This window comes from Dipodomys merriami, unplaced genomic scaffold (genome assembly GCF_024711535.1).
Source record: "Dipodomys merriami isolate MVZ:Mamm:240054 unplaced genomic scaffold, mDipMer1.0.p SCAF_2, whole genome shotgun sequence".
NCBI lineage: Eukaryota > Metazoa > Chordata > Mammalia > Rodentia > Heteromyidae > Dipodomys > Dipodomys merriami.
In genome coordinates this window covers 78,945,843-78,968,123 of record NW_027203381.1, presented here as the reverse complement: position 1 = coordinate 78,968,123, position 22,281 = coordinate 78,945,843, and the positions used below count along the sequence as shown (strand labels likewise).

The following is a 22,281-nucleotide window of genomic DNA, read 5'->3' as shown; positions in this document are numbered from 1 at the left end:
CTAACAAATGTTATACTTCTCTCATGGATGTCACTAACATTTTTGTCACACGACATACCAACAGGAACACAAGGCTTTTCCACCAAGCAAGAAGATACAAAGACAGTAAATAATGCATCAAGACAGCAAATGAATTAAATTAAACAAAGTGCCACTCTGTATAGCTGCCACTTTGTATGTTTCTTCTAGTTTTCTGAGCTATGAATTCTTAGGTGACATCCTGGGTACTCTGGACCATCATCCTCCACACAGTCACCTGGCCTTGCTTTATCTCATGCCGCACCTCAAGGACAGCGTCTTCCTTGATTTTTTTTCTCTAAATTATAATAATTATTTTTTCTCTATTTTCTCTAGCTCCAGCTAATAATCACTTGAAAAGGAACAAAAGTAATTTGTATGAGTCATTATTGGTTAATAATAACTTCGTAAAGTTTATTTCTTAATAAAAAAAAAGTCCCCTGAATTTAAGCGTCAAATGAGAATGCCTTTGTTGTGGCCTTGTAGAGGGTATGGAAATGCCATAATGGGTGAGATTAATTCCAGTCTCATTGTACTATTCTCTTTTTAGGAGAAGCTACTGTGGATATACAGAAATCCCCAGGAAGGAGAGCAGGTTGGAGATCACAAAGGCACATTCCAGAATGAACTGGACGAGAATCAGGGAACTCAAGTTTGAGTTCTAAGAAGTATAGCCATCAAGTGAAGTGTTTTGGCATCATAATTTCTTCAGCTGAGGAATGAGTTGTTGAGGTTAGAATTTTCTGTGGTTGCTTCTAGCTCTGATATACTAGCGTTCTCTGACAGGTCAATGTGCTCTTCTGGCCTTACCACTTCCTCTAGCTAAGACCTGGTGGCCCTCACCATAGATGGCTGTCACTGACTGGAAGCCAACCTAACTAAAGAGACCTTGAAGCCCATGGGCAAGGTTTGAACTGTCTGTTATGACCTAAATATACTACTTTTGTGCTAGATTTTTTACACTATGAAGATAAATTGTTTTTAGCATTTTGTTTTTCATTTATTTATGTTTTCTTTTTTTATTGTGAAAATACTGTGTTTTTCATTTATTTAATGAACGTTTTCTATATAAGACACACAGGCTTGACTATGGCACCACCTCTGTTTCTCATGAAGTACAAATGATTCTAATATTCCCTCCCTGTGGTGTGTGTCTGTCTGTGTCTCTGTTTTTGTGTCTCTCTGTCCTGTCTCTCTTATACACACACACACACACACACACACACACACACACACACACACACACACTTCTTTCACACATTTTCTTTTCAATTCTAGAAATATAAAACTATAGAAGATAGGATAAATTATACTTATCTAACCCACGCCAAAGTACTCTGTGTCTTCAACAATATAACATGGTAACAATTTGTATTGGCAAGGTCTACTCATCCAATTATGTACTTCAATAGTGCAAAGGGTATTTTTCAACATGTATTTTTGAGGTCATTAATTTGCAATGAAGGAAACAATTTGGGGGGGGGGAGAGAAGATAATAAAAGTAAACCATTCACTTGTGTAGGAATCTTGATAATGTTCTAGGATAAAATCTATGATTCATGCAAATATCTTCTGGGAAAATAAGTCATTAGAATATTTTCATTTATTATTTTTTCTTTTATTTCTTGAATTAATAATATCTGTCATATGTTGACTATATATTAGGTGTCAGGCACTTCAAATACATTATTTCTTTCTATAACAACATTGCATTATAGAAAATATATCCTTCCCTTCACAGGGAAACTGGGACATAGGAGGTAAAGAAACGTGTCAAAGATAATTTAGATGGCAAGCACAGGGCTAAGATTTAAACTGAAATCTGGCTTTGTTTATGCTACACAACTCCATGACCATGTTTTGGTTCTGCAAATTGAACTTTATTAAAAAAATAAATAATTTTGCTTGAATGCTTCGTTAGCAAGCAAGGAAATCATTCTTTGTATTCTTTCTTCACATTCATTCATTGCATTACATATAGCACAGAGAAAATAGGAGACAGTTAAAAATTGTTTTAAAGTAGATCCAGCTGTCTTTTATGTTTATTTCCATTGAGATGAATAATTAAATTTGGGCCCTCAATCAAACTAAAAGAATGAGTTGTTTGCTATCTGAGTAAGTGCTTGTTATTAATTGATCAGACATGGGTAAGGTGTATTATTACAGCTATCTCTGTGAGGTATGACTTGTGTTGTTTTACTGAATATTATTTGGTGCTGTTTTTCATTTTCTTGTACTTTGGACTTTTTGTTTTGTTTTTATGAATTTAGTCACAGTTGGTTGTATTTTGAACTTTGTAAAAATGTAATACTAAGGAAATTTAAAAAAGAAAAAGAAAATATTTTCAAAATGATGTAAAAATCAAATCTATCCCTTACTAATTTGATTTGTAGGAAACAGAGAACAAAGTATTGTAAGTAGAATGCTTTTAAATACATCCTAATTACTTCAATGTGCAAATGCATTGACTAAATCTAAGCGTGCATTTAACACTTTGCACTTCAATTGTGCTTATTCATCTAAGTTCTATAGATAGTAATTCCATAAAAAAACAGGAGATAGACTTCACTACAGCCAGCATTCCATAGCTATGGGAGCAACTATTGTTCCAGAGTTCAGGCTTTCTTTCTCGAGTCAACTCACTTTTGGACTATGTAGATCATTAATCCAAACAATACAAAATAACGGATAATTGACTGTACCTATGCGTTTTCCTCATTGACCCTTCCCTCCTCTTTCTCTGCAGTAAAGAGTAGGTGAAGCAGGGGGGTGGGGCAGCAATGTTTCCCATAGCCAAGCCACCTAACTAGGAGCAGGGGGCATAGGAACAGCCACACCAGAATCATCTGGTGAGCATGTTTGAGAGACATATTTCAGTTTCTCCCCCTAGAGCAAACCAGTTGACTTAGTGTCTGTTGCGGTGGAATTCCGAGTTCTCCATTTTTAAACCAGTTCCCAAATAAGTACTACCCTACTAAGGCTTGAAAAGCACTGGCTTATGAAGTTCAGCTCTATGACTCTGTATTAGGTGAAGCCCTAGTATTTTGTACTCACCTGTAAAATCTCAGTCATTAGAAGTATTCAAACGGTTTTTTCTTTCTTGTGATTGTTTCTAACATATTTATAAGATGATTTCTGTTGCTTTGTATGTCCCTCCCCCACGGTATAACCCCTGCTTTCATTGTATTTGATGTTGGTATAATTTGTGGAGGGGAAGGGCAAAAACAAACCGTTTAAATAGGGATCAGGTGGACCTATTGCAACAATGAGATGTACAAGTCGTTATGTCGAAAAACGAACTTTACAACTTTGGCGGGGGGGGGGGGGGGGGGGGGGGATGGGAAGGGATGAGAAGGGGAAACAAAGGAGGAGGCAACAATGCTTGATAAGAAATGTACTCATTACCTTGCCCATGTAATTGTAACCCCTCTGTATGGTATTTTCACAATAAAAAATTAAAAAAAAAAAGATGTATGTACCAGCAAACCAGCTATTGTAAGAGGCACTGACTCCGACAATGTAGCCCAAGGCTTAACCAGGGCTAAGATATTTAATATCTTATTCAATCTCCACAACAAGAACTATGAGGTATGTATTGTTACTAATCTCAACTTTCCAGTAAGAAAACTGAGAAATCAGAGAAACTTAGTCTTTGAGTGTCAAACTAGTAACTAAAACAGCTCTTTAAAATTACTATTTTAGTTGCAAAAAAAGGGGGGGCTTGCAAAAAATGTTTTTCGAACCATGTTTACTCCAAAAGATGTTCACCACTTAAAATCATTGTTAGAAAAGCCTTGCCTAAAAGCTTCTATGACTGGTTAAAATACAGAATAAGCTTTGTATCCAAGTGATTTTTTTCCTTACATTATTTTATAGAGTCAACTAAACAAAACTATGAATCCTTCATCCATTGGTTCAATAATCATGCAATTTACTCGAAACTGAGGTAACAACAACAACAAAAACAACCCAAACATTGCCTGCAGTAGATTTAGTGTTCTGCAAAAAGAAATGAGCTTGGTGAAAATAGTTCTGGCGTTAACTTGAATAGTTAGTGGAGGTCTGAGGGAGTGAGAGGTTCATTCTGGCAAAAGGCAAAGGAAGAAAGTCTGGAAACTTTTAGTTATCAGCACTTTGCCACTGGCCAGTGTAAGGAATTTAGATTTTCAAGAGGATTGCATTTTCACTTCTCCAGTTATGTTAGAAAAGGGGCAGACCAAATTACTTGTATGTTTTAAACTGATAAAAATTACCTGGTTCATTTTTTCCAGCTGTTGTTGTTGTTTGTTTTGGTCCAATTTCTAGGTAGAGCCAAGTAGCTTGTTAAGTTTGTTCAGTTTTACATGGAGCAGGTAGTTCAGTCTACTCTGTAGAAGGGTAGCTAATATATTTATCAGTAGTATTTATTTCACTTTCAAAAAGTGTGTCTACAATGAAATATTGAATGTGTCCTTTATTTTCATCTGCTTCAATTACTCAAAATGCTATTATTAGATTAACAAGTTTTATAAGAGAAATTTAGAATTTAAGACAATTGGAAATATATGGGTAGACTTTTTCTTTGTGATGAGAAATAATTCACATGTATGCAAATATGATTTGAGCATATGAATGGCAGAAATGATTAGAAGTGAAGTTCTAAATAAAACAAGGGTTTGGAATGTCAAAATTCAGGCTGATCAGGTAAAGGCATAAGGATCCAAGAAAGAAAAAGAGAGAGTGAGAAATAATAAGGAAAAGAAACAAAGGTTCAGATGAGAAAAACTTAAAATCTGTATATCACTATATTTCAGAAGAAATTATAATTAGATGTTTCTTCTTTTCTTACATTAAATTATCAAATTTGGGATTTGTTATTTAGATTATTTATTATTTCCTTAAAACTTATTTTCTCATTAACAGAGTATTTTTAGAGCATTGGAAAAGTTTTTTTTAAAAAAAGGACAAATAAGGGAAAAAACAAATTGTTTAAATACAGGTTGACCCACTGCAACAATGAGATGTACAAAATGCTATGTCGAAAAACGAACTTTACAATTTAGGTGCGGGGGGGGGGTCAGGGGGTGGCGCCATATAGTTGTGGAGGTGGGAGGGAGGGGATGGTAGGGGAAAAACAAAGGTGGAGGCAACAATGCTTGATAAGAAATGTACTCATTACCTTGCTCATGTGATTGTAACCCCTCTGTACAGTATTTTCACAATAAAAAACTTATTTAAAAATATTACTTAATGGTACACTCTTCATCACATTTTGATATATTCCCTTCAATTATTATCAAACATTTCCACTTTTATAATTTGGGATCATATATATGTTTATTTTTATTAGGCTAAGTCATTTTCAGTTATATTAGTTCCTAAAGTATTTCCTTAAAAATTTCTTTAAAACATCTTTAAGAACTATATACTTTATATATATATATATATATAATATTTATATATATATGGTGAAAACATTGGGTGAGAAGATTTATTTTAAAACACAAGTTCCTGAAGATACAATGTCATATCACTTTGCAGAAATCTATGTCAATGCCTGGCTCCTACCGTCACAATCGGTGCCTGTCTTACTGTGCAATTTAATGGGATTCAAGTTTTATTTTTATAAATATGTCATTGAACGGCAATAAGTTATATATAATGTTCTTCATCTATTTGTTATACATTTGTATTTTTGTGTGTTTGTGCCAGTCTTGAGCTTGAGTTCATGGCCTGGGTGCTGTCCCTGAGCTTTTGTGCTCAAGGCTATTGGCTATTGCTCTATCATTTGAGCCACAGCTTTTTTTTTTTTTTTTTTTTTTGGTACTTAATTGGAGATAAGAATCTTTTGGACCTTCCTACCTGGGCTGGCTTCAAATCCAGATCCTCAGATCTCAGTCTCATGAGTAGGTAGGATAACAGGCATGAGCCACCAGCACCTTGGCTTATATTTCTTTTCATAATTTAAAAAATATTCTTTCAGTTGTCCTTGAACTAGCATGATTCTGAGAATCTTCATACCTTTTGCTTCTATTTTGTTTCTATCTTTTATGAAGGTTTGAATTAAGATCTGCTTGGTCTATATTGCAAATCTTTCCAGTTATGATCCATTTTGCACAACAATGCCCAAAGTATTTTTGAAAATAGTAAAACTTTCATCCTATCAGTCCTGATGAATAATCTATGGTACTTCCTAGTTACTTATCAACCAAATTCAATTACCTTGTAAGAGGAACACTCATCCCATTCTTGTATATTGCCTCATTGGTTCTGTTGAATGACTTACGTTGTTGCCATATGGGACCTATCTATATGTAGTTGATGTTTTGTATGTGGGCATATAGACAGATAGCCAGGTACAATTCAGGATAAAGAATACACATACACACACATACATACACACACATACATATACACACACAGATGCAGAAGGCTTTATAGAGCAGCAACCCTAACTCAATACATTTATTAGCAAAACAACTGTCTATCGTTCAGTGTTAGACAGTTCACCTACTCACGGTCATAGAGGTAGTTAAATGACAGACCCAGAGCTGGAAACCAAGTTTCCTGGTTCTTATTTCATTGGCTTTTAAATGGAGAAAGGTAAAAATTATTATTATTATTATTATTATTATATTTTATAAAGTCAGGAAGGAAGGAAGAAAGGAAGGAAGGAAGGAAGGAAGGAAGGAAGGAAGGAAGGAAGGAAGGAAGGAAGGAAGGAAATTTATTTATTTTTGTTGGTCTTGGGGTTTGAACTCTGGGCCTGGGCACTTCCCTCAGCTCTTCAGCTCAAGGCTAGCGCTCTACCACTTGAGCCACAGTGCCACTTCTGGCTTTTTCTGCTTATGTGGTACTGAGGAATCGAACCTAGAGCCTCATGCAAGTGAGACAAGCACTCTACTACTGAGCCGCCTTTCCAGCCCCGGCAAAAATTATTTTTATAACTGAAAGAACAGAAACAGCCAGGAAGACAGTTTAATTTCAATCTGTTGTTATGTATAAAAGATTGTTAAAAATCATGCCACATAGATGACTTGAATGTTCTTATAACACGAATAATATGCACTTCTCATAAATCAATCAAATGTGTCACTGAAATTTCCATTAATTCTGCACATCAGCAAATGACCCAGTTTATACTTGCTTTATTTTTTTGCTATTCTATATTGTTTTATTTAATCAGCTTTGCCACAGAATGAATATTTTTATTCTAGAACATTGCAGATCATCATTAAGATTAAGATTACTATCAGTAAAAAATTCCATTTTTTCAGGAAGTGTATATAAAGAATCCCCTTGACTATATTTGGGGATGTAAGAATTACCCTTAAAAATAAAACAATGTGAATTACTTCACACACTTTATTACTTTAAGTAGTAAACAACATGAACCATTCTGGAAGAACTTAGGCTAATAGCTACTTAATATAGTATACTTGTTGCCATTTAGTTACTACTTCATACTTAAGAATCTCATATTATTTGCCAAATGAACCTTAACAGTAGTCACTGATTTAAGTTGCTTGGGGGTTTATTATTTGAAGGTAGAAAGTGCAAATGTGAAATAGCTATGAATGAGACTAAATTGAAGGGAAGGTCATTGATTGCAAAGGGCTGGTTCACAAAGTATGCGTTTATCTAACAAAAGAAGTGACAGAAAGAATTCATTAAATTATAAAGAAGTTAGTTTAGAAATTTCATGTTTTAAATGAAATGGTGAATTATCCAGCACAAAGGAAGACTAAAAAGGGATCTTGGCTATGTTTTCATTTTTTTCTGTGTATACACAAAACATTTATTTAACATTCAGTAAGTACCTATTAAGCATCCAGTTTGTGTTATAACCATTCAACTACCCCAAACAAATGACCTAGCTTTTTATGGCTTGCTCTCTGTTGGTGTCTCAATAAAAACTAATAATATTGTATACCTGACATAATGTATTACAAAAAAGCAATGAGAGACTGGATGGTAGAAAGAAGATGGTGGGGTAAGAACATCTTAAGCCATTTTAATTAATTTTGATAATTAAAAGTATTTTTTAGAAAACATAGGAATAATCATCAGAACAATAAATTATGCTTCCAAATTGCTAGATTAACTGTAAACAATCAAATACATACCCATTAAACTAAGAGACGAATTGACTATCCCTAATATCACTATTTCTATTTAATGCTACATAGTGGTTTGGTAGTGCAATATGACAGGAAAAAGCAAGTGAACATTTTAGAATTTAAATTTAAGATAGATAATATCAATATTTACTGATGATATTCATGGCTCTATAGGAGACATAAGAGAATTTACTAGCTGAATTGTTAAGAAGTAATAAGGGGACTAGAAAGGTTTCAAAATATACACCAACAACAACCAATAAACAGTAAAATGGAAAACTGATTCTAAACATAGCCACACACAAATCTAAGTTATATGGAGAGAAATTTAATAAAATAGCCTCAAGACTTTTACGGTATAATTTTAAAAATAAAGGAAATTCTGACTAAGTAAAAGTATATAGTTGATGGACAGAAAGACATATAAAACTGTCTATGCTTGCCCAGATTATTCTCTAAAGTTAATGTAATTACAAATAAAATGCAGTATGGCTATTAGCAAAATTGACTAACTATATCTTAAATCTCTTTTGAATAACAAAATTCCAAAAGAACCAAGAAAAGTTTTTAAAAAAGGATAGAGATTTATCTTAACAATAGCAAGCACATTATAAAATTATGGTAATTCAGACACTATCATATTAGCACAGAGATTTAAGAAAAGTACACTGGATACAAGAAAGAGCATAAAACAAATGTGATATATGCAAATGATAACACTGCATATTAGTCACAAAGTATGACTAATTTGTTAAATGGTGCTAGAATAATTTGATTATCCATACAGAAGAAGAATAAAATATGATGCATGTAAGGTATTACAAAAAGTTAATTCCAAGAAGACTACTAAATATGAAAGGCAAAACTTTAAATTGTTAGAAGAGAACTGAGTATGAAAAAGCAAGCCTGTAATAGTTGCTAAGGCAGGCAGATTAAAAAGTTCAAGACCAGGGCTGGGAAGGTGGCTCAGTGGTAGAGAGCTTGCCTTGCATGCATGAGGCCCTGGGTTCGATTCCTCAGCACCACATAAGCTGAAAACAAAAAGCTGGAAGTGGCGCTGTGACTCAAGTGGTAGAGTACTAGCCTTGAGCTGAAGAGCTGAGGGACAGCGCCCAGCCTAGAGTTCAGGCCCCACGACCGGACCCCAAAAAATAAAATAAAATAAAATAAAAGTTCAAGATCAGCATGATCTACGCAGGGAGATCCTATCTTAAAAACAACAAAACATAACACAAGTTTAGAAGAAAATAATGTTTTCTTTAAAACTTTGGCATATGGGAAAATGTCTTAAATGACAGAAACACAAGCAATAAAAATATTACTAAGCTTAAGTATGTTAAAATTAGAAGTATTTTAAGAGATGAATTCTACTAAAAACTCAATTAAAGGTAATTGTAATCCCTATGGCCCAAAGGAAAAACAATGTAGAATATTACTAAAGCATCGACACCAGCAAAAACAAAGCAAAGCAAAGCAAAACAAAACAAAAATGCTCCATAGTAACAATATTCAAACAACCCAATAGAAAAAAAATGAACAAAAAAAAATACCAATAGGCAACAAATAAGAGGAAAACCCAATGGATTTATAGAAAAAAAACTTAAAAGAGATAAAACCAACTCATATTAATAAAACTACTCATAGTAATAGAAGTAAGAATAGTTTTGCTTATTTCCTCTTCTCAACTGCAAGATGTCATGAGGCATCATGAATCAAGGATAACATTTTCAACTCATTTCTTAGGTATATGTAAAGTTCTAGGCTTTTTTTAAATGAATGACCAAAGGAATGGCACCACTGATATACAGACTGATGAACAAAAATCATCCATTTAGGTTCTTTAGCAGGTAAAAGGATGTGTGCATTGCCAAGGACCTTACTGATTTGAATCAATAGACATCAATATTGATCATCAGGCATCAATATTTCTATCTGCTCATGAGTTTCACCTCTGGTTTCAGAAAATGAGACACTGTACCTTTCAAAGCTGCATTTCAAGTCCACCGTATAGAGAGCGAGGTGTTACTCCAGCTGATTCTCTTTCTCTCTCACGAGGAAGAAAAGTGCCAGCCACTGCTACTTTCATCACCAGCCATGGTACAGATGTTTGAGAAATGCAGAAAGAGAAATAAAACAAAAAGAAAACCTTCAAAAATAAGTTTTACATCAATGAAAAACAGTTTATAATTACTCTAGTTGCAAAAGATACTTTTTTAAATTTCCTTTTCCATTAAATGAAAATATAAAAAGAAAAAAAATTGATGTTCTGACTTAATCCATATTTTATTGACACTAAAAATTGCATGGACTGACTCAAACATGGATTGAAGTAGAAATAACAGACTTCTGTTGATCTGATAGATTGTTTTCATCTCTAGGAATGTTAGAATATAACCTGTTCAATGAATACTTATGAAAGGAAGAGATCCATTTGAAAATATGTTTCCAGATACGTTCTTGGAAATCTTCTAAGAAGAAAATGTAAGCTGCAATAAAAGTTCCTGATCCAACTCAGACAAAATACAGCTCAGGAAGAAATATCTTCAGGCCATCCAAATGCAAATTTTTCAGTTAGCACAGTCAATATGGACTCCAAATTTCTTCAACAGCAAATGCTCTATTAAATGTAGGGAAACCAATGGGAAATTCGAAAATCGGAATCATCTTTGTTTAAAAGAAACTGCTGAAATGAATCTCAGATCTTGGTTTTAGGCCTTGCTTTGCCATATTCCTGTCATATACCTTGTTTTATCTTATTAAACATCTTTGGGTCTCAGCATCTGTACCTCCCCAAGTGAGAGTGAGCTATAAAGTCAGCCCAATCAAGCACCTTTTTTACCCTAAAATTCTAGCGAAATTACTATAAAGTCTTTTTCTTTTCTTCTTCTCTTTCTTAAAATGAATAGAAAATCATATAAGTAAATATAATAAATGTGTATAACTGGGTATGTCAACACATGCCTGTAATTCCAGCACCAAGGTAGCTGGGGTATTTAAAGCCAGATTGGGCTATACACCTATATCCTATCTCCAAAAGCAAACAAACAAAAAGATAACATGAACATACACATATCATTGTCAATCGAGATCATTTTTCTCTTTTATTTTTGCCATTATCTATTCCCTAATGTCTATTTAAAAAGAGGCTTCCCATAAATTTTTTTTATTTTTCCCCCAATCAAAAATAGCTTATCAATCCTTTACCATTTAAGTTCTATTAAGAAAGAAAACACAAAATCATTATGGAAATCCTATTAGGAACTTTAAAAGACAGAAAAAGTCAGTAATAGTCCACTTAAAATTCAAATTGCTCTTTCTTGTATTTTCTTTAGCAGAAACTGAATTATTGCCTCATGCTATGCTCACTCCTTTTCCAGGAACAAGGCCCTCTTCTCACACCCTTCCCATCTGTCCTCAGGTAGCGCTTCCACAAAGTGGAGGTCTAGATTACAAAGTGAGATATTTGGGATGCAAGTAAAACACCTCATCTGGGAGACAGCACTGTGGTCTATTGGCCAAATCTAAAAAAAAAAAATGTTAAGGGCCTACCACTACTTTGACAAGAAATTTGCTTCTCATGGCTAAACATAAAAACCATTTTTATACAAAACTTTTTCAAAATAAAAGCATCTAGAATACCAGCCATCCAACAAGTCGAAGAGAGAAAATTGCTTCATGTTAATGTTTAAACCAGACCAGTGTACCCTTAACAGACCTGAAGGGTCTAAAAGGAGGACAAGGCATTTGACACCTTAGTGAATAAGAGATGCTCAACTTGATGAAAAGGCTCAAGTCTTAGGGCAAGTGCTCCATTGTTCCAAGCTGTGATATCCTATGGCACCCACAAAGCAGAAAACATGGGGGGGCATGGAGCAGGCAAGGGTCCTATTACCAGCTCCAGCCAGGGTCCTGAGGCTGGACCTACTGGATCTTTGAGAGGAGGAGTGCTCCTCAAGTAGACCAGAGTCAGAAGTTGCAAAGTGTTTGAGCACTCCCTGCTGGCAGCTGAGGTTGGAGGTGACGGGTGATGTCTTACAGGGCTGCGTAAGGTTTCTGTGAGAAGACCTATAGAGATACAGAGCTTTCAGGAAACAAGAGCAGACTCTGATTAGGTATAAATAGCTCTAGGTATCACACTGAATGAGAAGTGGGTAGGAGAGGCTACCAACAAAAGGAACTCCAAGAACTGGCAAAAACTCTGTGTAAAGCTGTAGTTAACAGTGTCATGCATGGGTCTCATTCTGCCAAGTATATGCAGGCATGTGTGTACATGGGGTAAGGAGAAGAGCAGATGCAGGAGACAATGAATTTCACTGTAATTCCTCCTGAAAGCGTGATCCTTGGATGGTTCGATGTATTCACAGCATTAGTACCTGACTCGGAAATCCCATTCATCATTCTGCCCACTATTCCATTTTACTCAAGCCCTAGTTAGATGGTCTTTATTAAGTTGTGCTGGTCTGGGGCAAAATAGTGTTATTTCCCTTGTGCTTTGCCCTGTTAGGGTTCTTCCTTTATAATAAAATGAAGGTCAAATGGCAGCCTGCTAAAAGCAGCACTATTTCACTTTCAGGAATAACTTGCTTGTCATCAACTTGTTAAGTGCAATAGTCAAGCATTGCTCTGACATGCACAGTATCAGTGAACTTCGGCAGATAAAGGGTCTAGAGCAGGAAGATGCTACAGATGCTTTAGCTTGGAGGGAGGTTTAGCAGAGCCAAAACGTCAGCAGGGCCTGTTTGTTCCATACTTTCCATCAGGCTCTGTGAAAGAAATGTTAGATTACTGCAATGACAAGTTTGTGACAAGCAAGTCATTTGTGCAACTGGTGCACTCCTGTTTTTATCTGTTTACCATTCAGACTTGTGAATGCCATTTCGAGCGCTCACAGGATTTCTGGCTTCCATTAGGGGGAAATGGTTCCTCCATGTTTAGAATTTTCTGCCTCAAAGAGAATTACTAAGCAATTATTTATCCCTGTGGTCACAGTGTCACACAAAAGCACTCTGAGTTGTTTTGTTGGACACTGAATCATGAAATGGAGTCCCAAGGACTGGATAGCTTGGAGCATCAGAAATTTCTCATCTAGTTTATTGGAATGACTACAAAGCAAGCCTGTGAGAGTCAATAAAATTGTGGCCAGCTTGAAATACCTTGCTCTTTTGCTCTGGGATCATATATCAAGGCCATATGCTTCCAGGCACAGAAACTCACTTGTAGCAAGTAGATCCTCTGAAGCTAAGGCCTGGCTAGGAGGCAGGCGCAGACATGGGATCTAACATATGATAGTTTTGGTGACAAGGGCAGCTCCGGCTGTTGAAAGGGGAATGTACACTGCCTTCTCCCTACAATAACTATATATATATATATATATATACATATATGTATATATGTATATATATATATATATGATGTTAAGAAAAGCATAGCTCTCTAAATGTCATGTATTGTTTTTATCATTAAATTTGTTAAACATTTAACATTTGCTTATATTAAATTTATAAATAATTCTAAGGCTAATATGTAAATAATACAGCAGCCTGAGGTCAGTCGTGGGGCTTGAACTCAGGGCCTGGGCACTGTCGCTGAACTCTTTTGGCTCAAGGATAGAGCCCACCACTTTGAGCCACATACCCACTTCTGGGTTTTGAGTAGTTAATTGGAGATAAGAATCTCACAGGGACTTTTCTGCTCTGGCTGGCTTTGAACTGTGATCCTCAGATTTCAGTTCCTAAGTAGCTAGGGTTATAGGCGTAAGTGAGCCACTGGCACTGGTTATCCTGAGGTTTTAAAACAGATACAGTAGATATAACACCTGGGGAAGACGGTCAAAACTGGAATAGAAGGTGTCATGTCAAGGGCCAGACAGAATACAATGACATAAACAACAATATAAACTTAGAATGGGTGGTGACAGAATGTTACAGAAAATAGTAATAGTCTCTGATGAATAAAAATTGTTTGTTCCTAATCTTTTGTCAGGTACTACACATATTACATAATAGGTAAGTATAATTTAAACTTCACAGCTCGTTGGTATATGCATTTTTTCTATCTTTCAGTTGTGGGAACTAAAACATAGCAGTTTGAATACACTACCATCAATATGTATGGTGCAGAGATCTGAATTAGTTCTCTCACTCCAAAGCCCATGTACTGCTAACATTGAAGAGCTAGAGTCTTCCCACTGGCTTCAGAAAACTTTTCTTTCTGGTTTACTGGAAATATTTTAATTTGCAAATGCAGATATTTTAACATGATGTTTAAAATGGGCGAGAAGATTCTGCTCCTGGCTGCGCAGGCATCCTTGTTAGGCCAGTGAGGAAGCTGACTTTATCAAGATGCCATTCCATTCCCCAGATGGATTTTTGCCTGAGTGCACTGGGGGAGTGGCAGAAGTGATTTTCACCTAACACACATCTCTCTGTGCAGTGAAGGCTCAGTGTTTGGCAGTATCACTCTGTCCACACCAATTCCTTCTTCCTTCTTCGTAGAACAGAGCTTTGGCTTGCCCTAGCCTATTTTCTCCAATGCTACCTCCAGAAAGCCTCCTTTTGTCACATATCAGTTGATCTGTTTAGATGAGGGAAAGTTGTGGACACCTTTCTTACCAGGACAAGAATTCCTGAAATAGTTTAATTTCAAACTTTACACAGGTTATGTCCGTTGTTCGGTTTTCAGCTTTTTTTTTTTTAATGATAGTATTGCATCCAGTCCCAGTTCGTATGTAATTCAGAGCTATACAAATCGAATTGGTAGGCAAGACTTTGCACCTACTTACCTACTCCATCTTAAAATGTACATGCACCCAACAAAGGAAACCTCTGCCCAAGGCATGTCGCCTGAATGTTATATGTCTCATAGCTCTTTTCCTATATGGGTGACAAAGAATATGCTCTGTGAGACAGGCATTAAATATACTGGTATTTGTGTTCAGTGTGGCTCACAAGAAGTTTGAGTTCAGGCCAACTGGTTGTATTTTTCATTATATGTCTACTGTGTTAATTTCTTGGAGTCTGTCAAACACAGAATTCTTTAAAACCATGGAAAAGACTTCACATCTGTAGAATCATGATCACAGGGCAAAGACTGCTAAATAATATCACGTTCCCAGGGTTGTGAAGTCATGATCTAGTGTGACGTTTGCTCGCAGTGACCCCTCAGCTTCTGCTCATGACACCAGGAGCATGGACTACTCAGTCAACGGCAGCCCCAGCCCACTTTAGAACAGATATCTCTATTTGTGAAAATGCTCTTATTTATATTGAACTTGAACCGATCTTCCTAAAATTCCCCCAACCGCTTCTAGTTATTCTCATTCCATCTTTCAGTCTGGAGGGTTTCAAGGCATCAATACTTTAATGCTTCATTTAATAACAACCCTTCTGCATTAACATATACCAAAACTGGGTGTAGATTGCCTTGTCACCCACTTCTCATCCAAATTGAGCTGAATTCCCAATCTACGGCTCTCACAAGCCTGAGGGAAATGAATGGTTGTCAGTCTATCCTTTGTTTCATTTCCATTATATGTAGGTAATACATGTGGCAAAGCATAAAACCTTGTTTTTTTGTCCTAGTTTGTGGAAGATCTTCCTTGACAACATGAGAGAGATTTGATTGATATGGCTATTTATAAGGTGAACAAATAACTTATTGTCCAAATGGGGACACTTTGAAAATTGAAAAGGCTTGATGAAAATTACACCACGACTATAGGCTTAAACCAGAACTACCCCAGGAATATCTACATAGCACCTTGCATTAAGCCTTTATTCCATAATCTGTCTCTGTGGATGGCAGCTACTTTTTTTCATCTATTTCTTCCACAAGTCTGTGATAATTCTTTGTTGATATAGTTGTATTTATCTGTATTTCTTCAGTTCCTAGAAAAGTAAACCAGGTGCCAGTGGTTCACACCTATAATCCCAGCTGCTCGAGAGGCTGTGATCTGAAGACCCAAGCTCCAAACCAACCTGAGCAGGAAAGTCTGTCAGACTATGATCTCCAGTCAAACACCAAAAAGCTGTAAGTAGAGCTGAAGCTCAAATGGTAGAGAGGCCAGCACTATATAAAAACTAAGGGACAGCACCCAGCCCTGAATTTAAGCTGCAGTAATGGAATTTTTAAAAAAGTTGTCTATGAATAAATATTTGAACTGAGGACTTATTTTTCCCTAATTATGCTGTGTGGTCCTCTCTCCTAAAATTATAGTGAATGCCACTATCATATACTGGCTTTATATTGTTGCAGATGAATCTAAATGACTTCATTTCATGCCACAGGAATGGAATTGTTTGAGCATAATGGTAATGGGTCTTGTCTTTGCATGAGTTTGACACCAAAAAAAGAGCAAACAAATAAGAGTAATAATTTTTTCTCCAAAAATCTATTGCATTTTTTAAAAAGGCAAAAATACTAACAATACATTCGAATAATTTTCACAAATAAAGTTTTTTTTAGCTGCTGAAAATTCATAAAACTTCCTATGTGTAGTACATCAATTATTATAGGAAATGATGGTAGCAGTACACTTCTTTTCTCTCCACTAAAATGTTGGTGGCATTTGTATTGCTTTCACTCTGGCCAAATTCCTTTAAAAGTCCTGCTGGCTTTTGGAGTAAGTTTTTATATCTAAGTAATACTGACTGGCTTTAAAGAAATCAGGAGAGGAAAAACAGACAACTATCAAATAGGCAAACTGAAAACAGTAAACCACTTAAGTCATTTCTTTCCCCTTTCAGATTCATTTAGAACATTCTTGAAAGATCTGAGCCTATCATTTTTATGTTAAATAATCTCATAGATTATACACCTTTTCAATGTTTACAAGCCTATTAAGAACCTACCTCAGTATCAAACCTAGAATTTTTTTGCTATGGTATAACTATTTATATAATTTTGTTATTATGAAATCTTAGTGAAGATGGGAGAAAATTTCCATATCTTTTTTTTGTTTTTTTTTGGGGGGGAGGGGGTCCAGTCGTGGGGCCTGAACTCTGGGCCTGGGCCATGCCATGTCCCTCAGCTCTTCAGCTCAAGGCTAGCATTCTACCACTTGAACCACAGCTCCATTTCCGGCTTTTTTTTTTCTGCTATGTGGTGCTGAGGAATCGAACCCAGGGCCTCATGCAAGGCAAGCGCTCTACCACTGAGCCACCTTCCCAGCCCTCCATTTCTTTTTTCCTATAATTTGCTTAAAAAGTAGGTAGTAGCTTACTACTTTAACCTCTTTTATCTAAGATAAAAACACTTCAGTGTCTTTGACTTTTCCCTAAAGAACTTTTCCTCAAAATGTTAAATTTAAATTTTATTTGGAGGGATTCAATAAAACTCTCTCTCTCTCTCTCTCTCTCTCTCTCTCTCTCTCTCTCTCTCTCTCTCTCTCTCTCTCTCTCTAATATGCTCGTATCTAATCTTAGGTGAATTCGGAACAAGTATGATTAAGTGTCTATGCGTAGAGGAAACAGGAGGAATGCCTTTTTTCTGCATAATACCTATATATTCTTCCATTATAATGGTTGAATTTCATTTTTACATTTCCTACTCACTATTAACCTTCTATTCCCCTACTATAGATGCAATCTTGCCTATAGAGTCACTATTTTCAATTCATCATAGACATCTACCAAGCCATAATGGGTAACAGAGTATGGAAGACTTGCAAGAAATTCCTAAAGAAGCAAAGTTCCATGCCTGGTCTTATAGTCTTATATTTATAGCAGAAAAAGACAATCCAGTACAAAAGAAACAAACTGGATAGACATGCTATGAGTGAGTGAGTTTTTTTTTTTTAGCAGCTATTAGAAAATGCAACCCAGTAGAGTTACATGGAAGTTTATATATGTGATAAATGAAAAGCGTAGGAATTGGCACTTTTGAGGCTTACGTTCCCTCTAAATTTAACCACACTTGTTTATTTTCTATTTTACTTAGTGTTCAATTCAAATAACTGTTTTCTCTCTGAAGTGGTTGGTTATACCCACGTTTCAGTGTTGTTCTTTGGATATTATGTATAAAGCACAGTACTTGGAAAAAATTTAACCCTCTTCCTCCACATCTAAAATAATGATTTACAACCATTTACAAATTCTGGTGTCCTGGTGTTAATGTGATTTTCCATCATGGGGTAAGTGGGAGATTATGAGGGATGAGGTAACAATGATTACAAACAAATGTGCTTATTTCCTTACTTATGTAACTGTAACCCCTGCTCATCACCTTTTCATTAAAAATAAATAAATATTGAAAAAGGAAATACAAAATAAATGACACTAATTAGTACTTTAAAAAAACCCTGATTTTGTTTTTCAATTTTGAAATACCCCTATCAATAACTAGAATACACTGAGTTTACCAATATTGGAAAACATGTGTTGAGATTATAAAGATAATCAAACCAGAATTCGAGATTGATTCCAATGGAATATATATATATATATATATATATATATATATATATTCTAATATATATAGCTATTTTTTCCATTTGCTTATTTCCTCCCCTCTAGTTCATTTTTTGAGAATTCTGAAGTGCTTAATACAAAAGTAATAAGTTAGAAATCTTTCCACATTTTATCATTTGAAGCAAAATTCAATTGAAGTTCTGCTAGATATGTAGTAACAGATCAAGGTTCTAGCTTTGAGTCTAGCGGTGTCTCAGTGGGTCAAGAAATTAGACAACATATTAGCATGGCATTATGTCTTGATCTGATCCAAGGTTTGGAAAATCAGTTTGATCTGATCCAAGTTTGGAAAACCAATGTCATTTCACAGAATGGGAATTAGCATTTGTAAAACAAAGCACTAAAAGACTATATTCAGATACATTTTCCCCCAAATAGTGACTTCCTTTTGGCAGTGAAGATATAAAGCAGGTGAGTGTGAGAGCATCATGACTCTCAAACTAGTAAACTCAAGTGGAGCATCATAATAATCTTCCCAGCTAATCAGCCCCAGAGCATCAAGTACGCTATACTAATTTATTTTTAAATTGCATTGGCTATAAACATAACCATGTTATTAGTAAGAAATTTATAGACAACTATTCTACTCTAATCTTTTTATATTTTTATCTATGACTGTGTAACCCCTCTAAAAACTTTCTATAAAATATAAAATATTATATATATTTAACCAGTTTTACCTATTCTTATACATGTACAACTTAATTGATTCCCAATGTATAATTCCAATAGTTTCATATACATAACTTAATATTTCCTTATTTCTAGTCACAGGGCCTATAACTGGTGGTTATATTAGGAGAAACTGAGAAAGTACAGGCTTTATAAATACTAAGGAAAAGAAGATGTTTATTGTAAGGGAGTATATAGGTATTAATTAAGCTTCATTTCTTCTAAGAGAACAAAGTTAATGGCCTCTATTCTGGTATATACAAACAGAAAATTCACTATCAGCCTTATTTTAAAAGTAAATCTTTTGAGGCAAAACAGCTTTATTTGGCAGGGGGCAGGGAGCTTTTGAGTTGATAACTGGTGGCTTGGAAAGTGAACTTTTCAGTAAGGTAGAGGTGGGAATCATTTATTCAAAAACTAAAACACAAAAGAAAGTTTATTAGCCAAAAAATAGAAGAGGGACAGATTTCTGAAGAAACACGTCCCTGTGATTTAAAAATCTACAACGATGATGTATAGTCCATTTATATCCAGCAACATTTGGTACAAGGATTGTGGGTATTTCTTGGATCACTAATATGAGAGAGCAGTATCAACAAAGCTCATCTCTGTTATATATTTTAATTTAATAGGTAGATTTTAATTTGTGTTACTTAGGCCTTCTAAATGATCACTTTCAGGTCTTTTTATTGATTACTGGAATATCTTGGGAGACCATGTGACAAATAAGTACCCCAAATACTGGGAACCTGAATTGAAACTGAGGAAGATCTAGATCAATTCAAATTAGGAATCATTGCTAGTCCAATGTACATTTCCTGTTATTCCTTGTATATCCAGAAACCCAGGTTATTTAGTGTAAGCATGGCCTAAAATTTATCTTAAGCTGGATACAGATCTCTAGAATAAGACTAATATCTGGTGAACTCTCATCTTCCTCATCGTTTTCTTTGAAGTTTGGATTCCTGATGTATTCACATCACAATATACCTTCAAGATTTCAGATAGATTGAGAACAAGGTAATACTTCATAAATTAGAATGTTATCATAACTGATCTCCCTCCCTGACCTCACACAACCAATATTTCATTACTTAGGCAGTGCATGGGAAAGATACAATAATGCCGTAAACATTCAACTTAAAAACAGGTCATTTTATTGACACAATGGGGAGAACAATGAGAAAGGCTAGAAAATATAAGAGCAATCTTGTTTGCCTTTCATGGTCTTTTTCATGTAGCTAGATCTCTACATACTAGGGTGAAGCAAAGGTGAAGGATCACTACCTCAGCTAGAAATACCTTCAATACATGCATACATTTCTATCATAAAACAGCAACAAATACCATTGTCTAAGCAAAAAAATTTAATACACAAACACATATCAAAATCACCTAGAAAGGGGCTAGGAAGGTGGCACAGTGGTAGAACACTTGCCTTGCATGCCTGAGGCCCTGGGTTCGATTCCTCAGCACCACATAAGCAAAAAGAAAAAAGCTGGAAGGGGCGCGGTGGCTCAAGTGGTAGAGCGCTAACCTTGAGCTGAAGAGCTGACGGACAGCACCCTGGCCCAGAGTACAGGCCCCACGACCAGACCCCCCCCAAAAAAAATTCACCTAGAAAATGTTTTTGAAAATATATTGCCAAATTACTTTATATATTAGAAGCCTCACCAAATCCCGATTTTAAATGAGTCATTCACTTCAGTTTTTATTTTTTAAAGATAGTATTTGCAGATTCTTATCTTTACAGCTAGTGGGGAAATGGTATCGTATAAAAATGGCAAATAAAAAGGTGTAAAAGCACATGAAGATGCCTATATACTGTCTACCAAGTGTCACTAGTTGTGAAGGGGTCTGATATGCTAATATCCCCTCATCTGGACTTGTTATTGAGCTCCTACGAGCATGATGGCTGGCAGGCTCTGCATTTAAGTGAGGTTATCAAGGCCCCCAAATATTGACAGAGTGCCAGATTCAAAGAAACTATTGATGTACACAGCCGGCCACAGCTCCAGATACCTCTCAGACAAAGCCTTTAAATGTCACAGATAAATGAATTTTCATGAAAGAGAGAGAGTGAGAGAGAGAGAATGGAAGAGCAAGAAGAGAGAAAACACTAAATGAAGGGAGAGAAAAGAAAAGAAAATTCACTTGTATAACACAGACATGAAAGCAGGTGGCATCTCATCTCGAAAGATCAGTCAGAACTCTTCACACAACCCCTGCCTACTGAATGCATTGTTTTTCTTAAGAATTCAAAGACATCTAATCATTTCATTGTATGGTATTTTAAAAGTTAAGGGAGATATATGTTATAGAATAGCATCAATAACCTATTTCTGCGTAAAATACAATTCAAGTCTGAATAGTGCTTAATTTGTCTTGAAAACAAATTCAAAATAAAATAAAGTAAGAGGACTACTGGCATAAACTATGGGAAAAAATTCCCAAGCAGTTTTCTATGTATATTAAAGACATCATGAGAGGTGGGTATAGTGGTACACATATATAATTCTAGCTACTTAAGAGGTAGAGATCAGGATGATTGGGGTTCAAGGCAAAAAATTTACTGAGATCTCATCTCAAATAACTTAGCATGGTGCTATATATCTGTAATCCCAGCTATGGAGGCAGAAGTTGGAGAATCGTGGTCTGAGGCTGCCCTAGAAAAAATTTGAGACTATCTGAAAAAAGTAACTGAAATACAAAGGGCTGGAGATTGGCACAAGCACTTGTCTAGTAAGCCCAAAACCCTGAACTTGAATCACAGTATTATACACACACACACACACACACACACACACACACACACACACACACACACACACACACACACACACACTCACACATAAGTTAGGGTGTCATGAAATCCATTTCTCACCGATACACAGATGTGATTTCTAATCATTTGTTTCCAGAATTCTACTGAAAGTGATTCTAGAGATTCATCAGAAGACATGGAGGAAATTCGTCCTCCCTGATCTCTCTCTCTCTCCCTCTCTCTCTCTCTCTCTCTCTCTCTC

General features: G+C 35.6%; 1 protein-coding gene across 17 annotated transcripts in view; it reads right to left on the bottom strand.

Moving 5' to 3' along the window:
• The window catches only part of Zbtb20 (zinc finger and BTB domain containing 20), a 730,255-nt gene that overhangs the window by 246,686 nt on the left and 461,288 nt on the right, over nt 1–22,281 (bottom strand). For 16 of the 17 annotated variants that reach the window (XM_070030175.1, XM_070030177.1, XM_070030174.1 and 13 more), the window contains one exon: nt 10,096–10,193. The exons of the other annotated variant lie outside the window; for it this stretch is intronic. The gene's annotated coding sequence lies outside the window, so the exon portion shown is untranslated. The remainder of the gene's footprint in view (nt 1–10,095; nt 10,194–22,281) is intronic. 17 annotated transcript variants of the gene reach the window in all.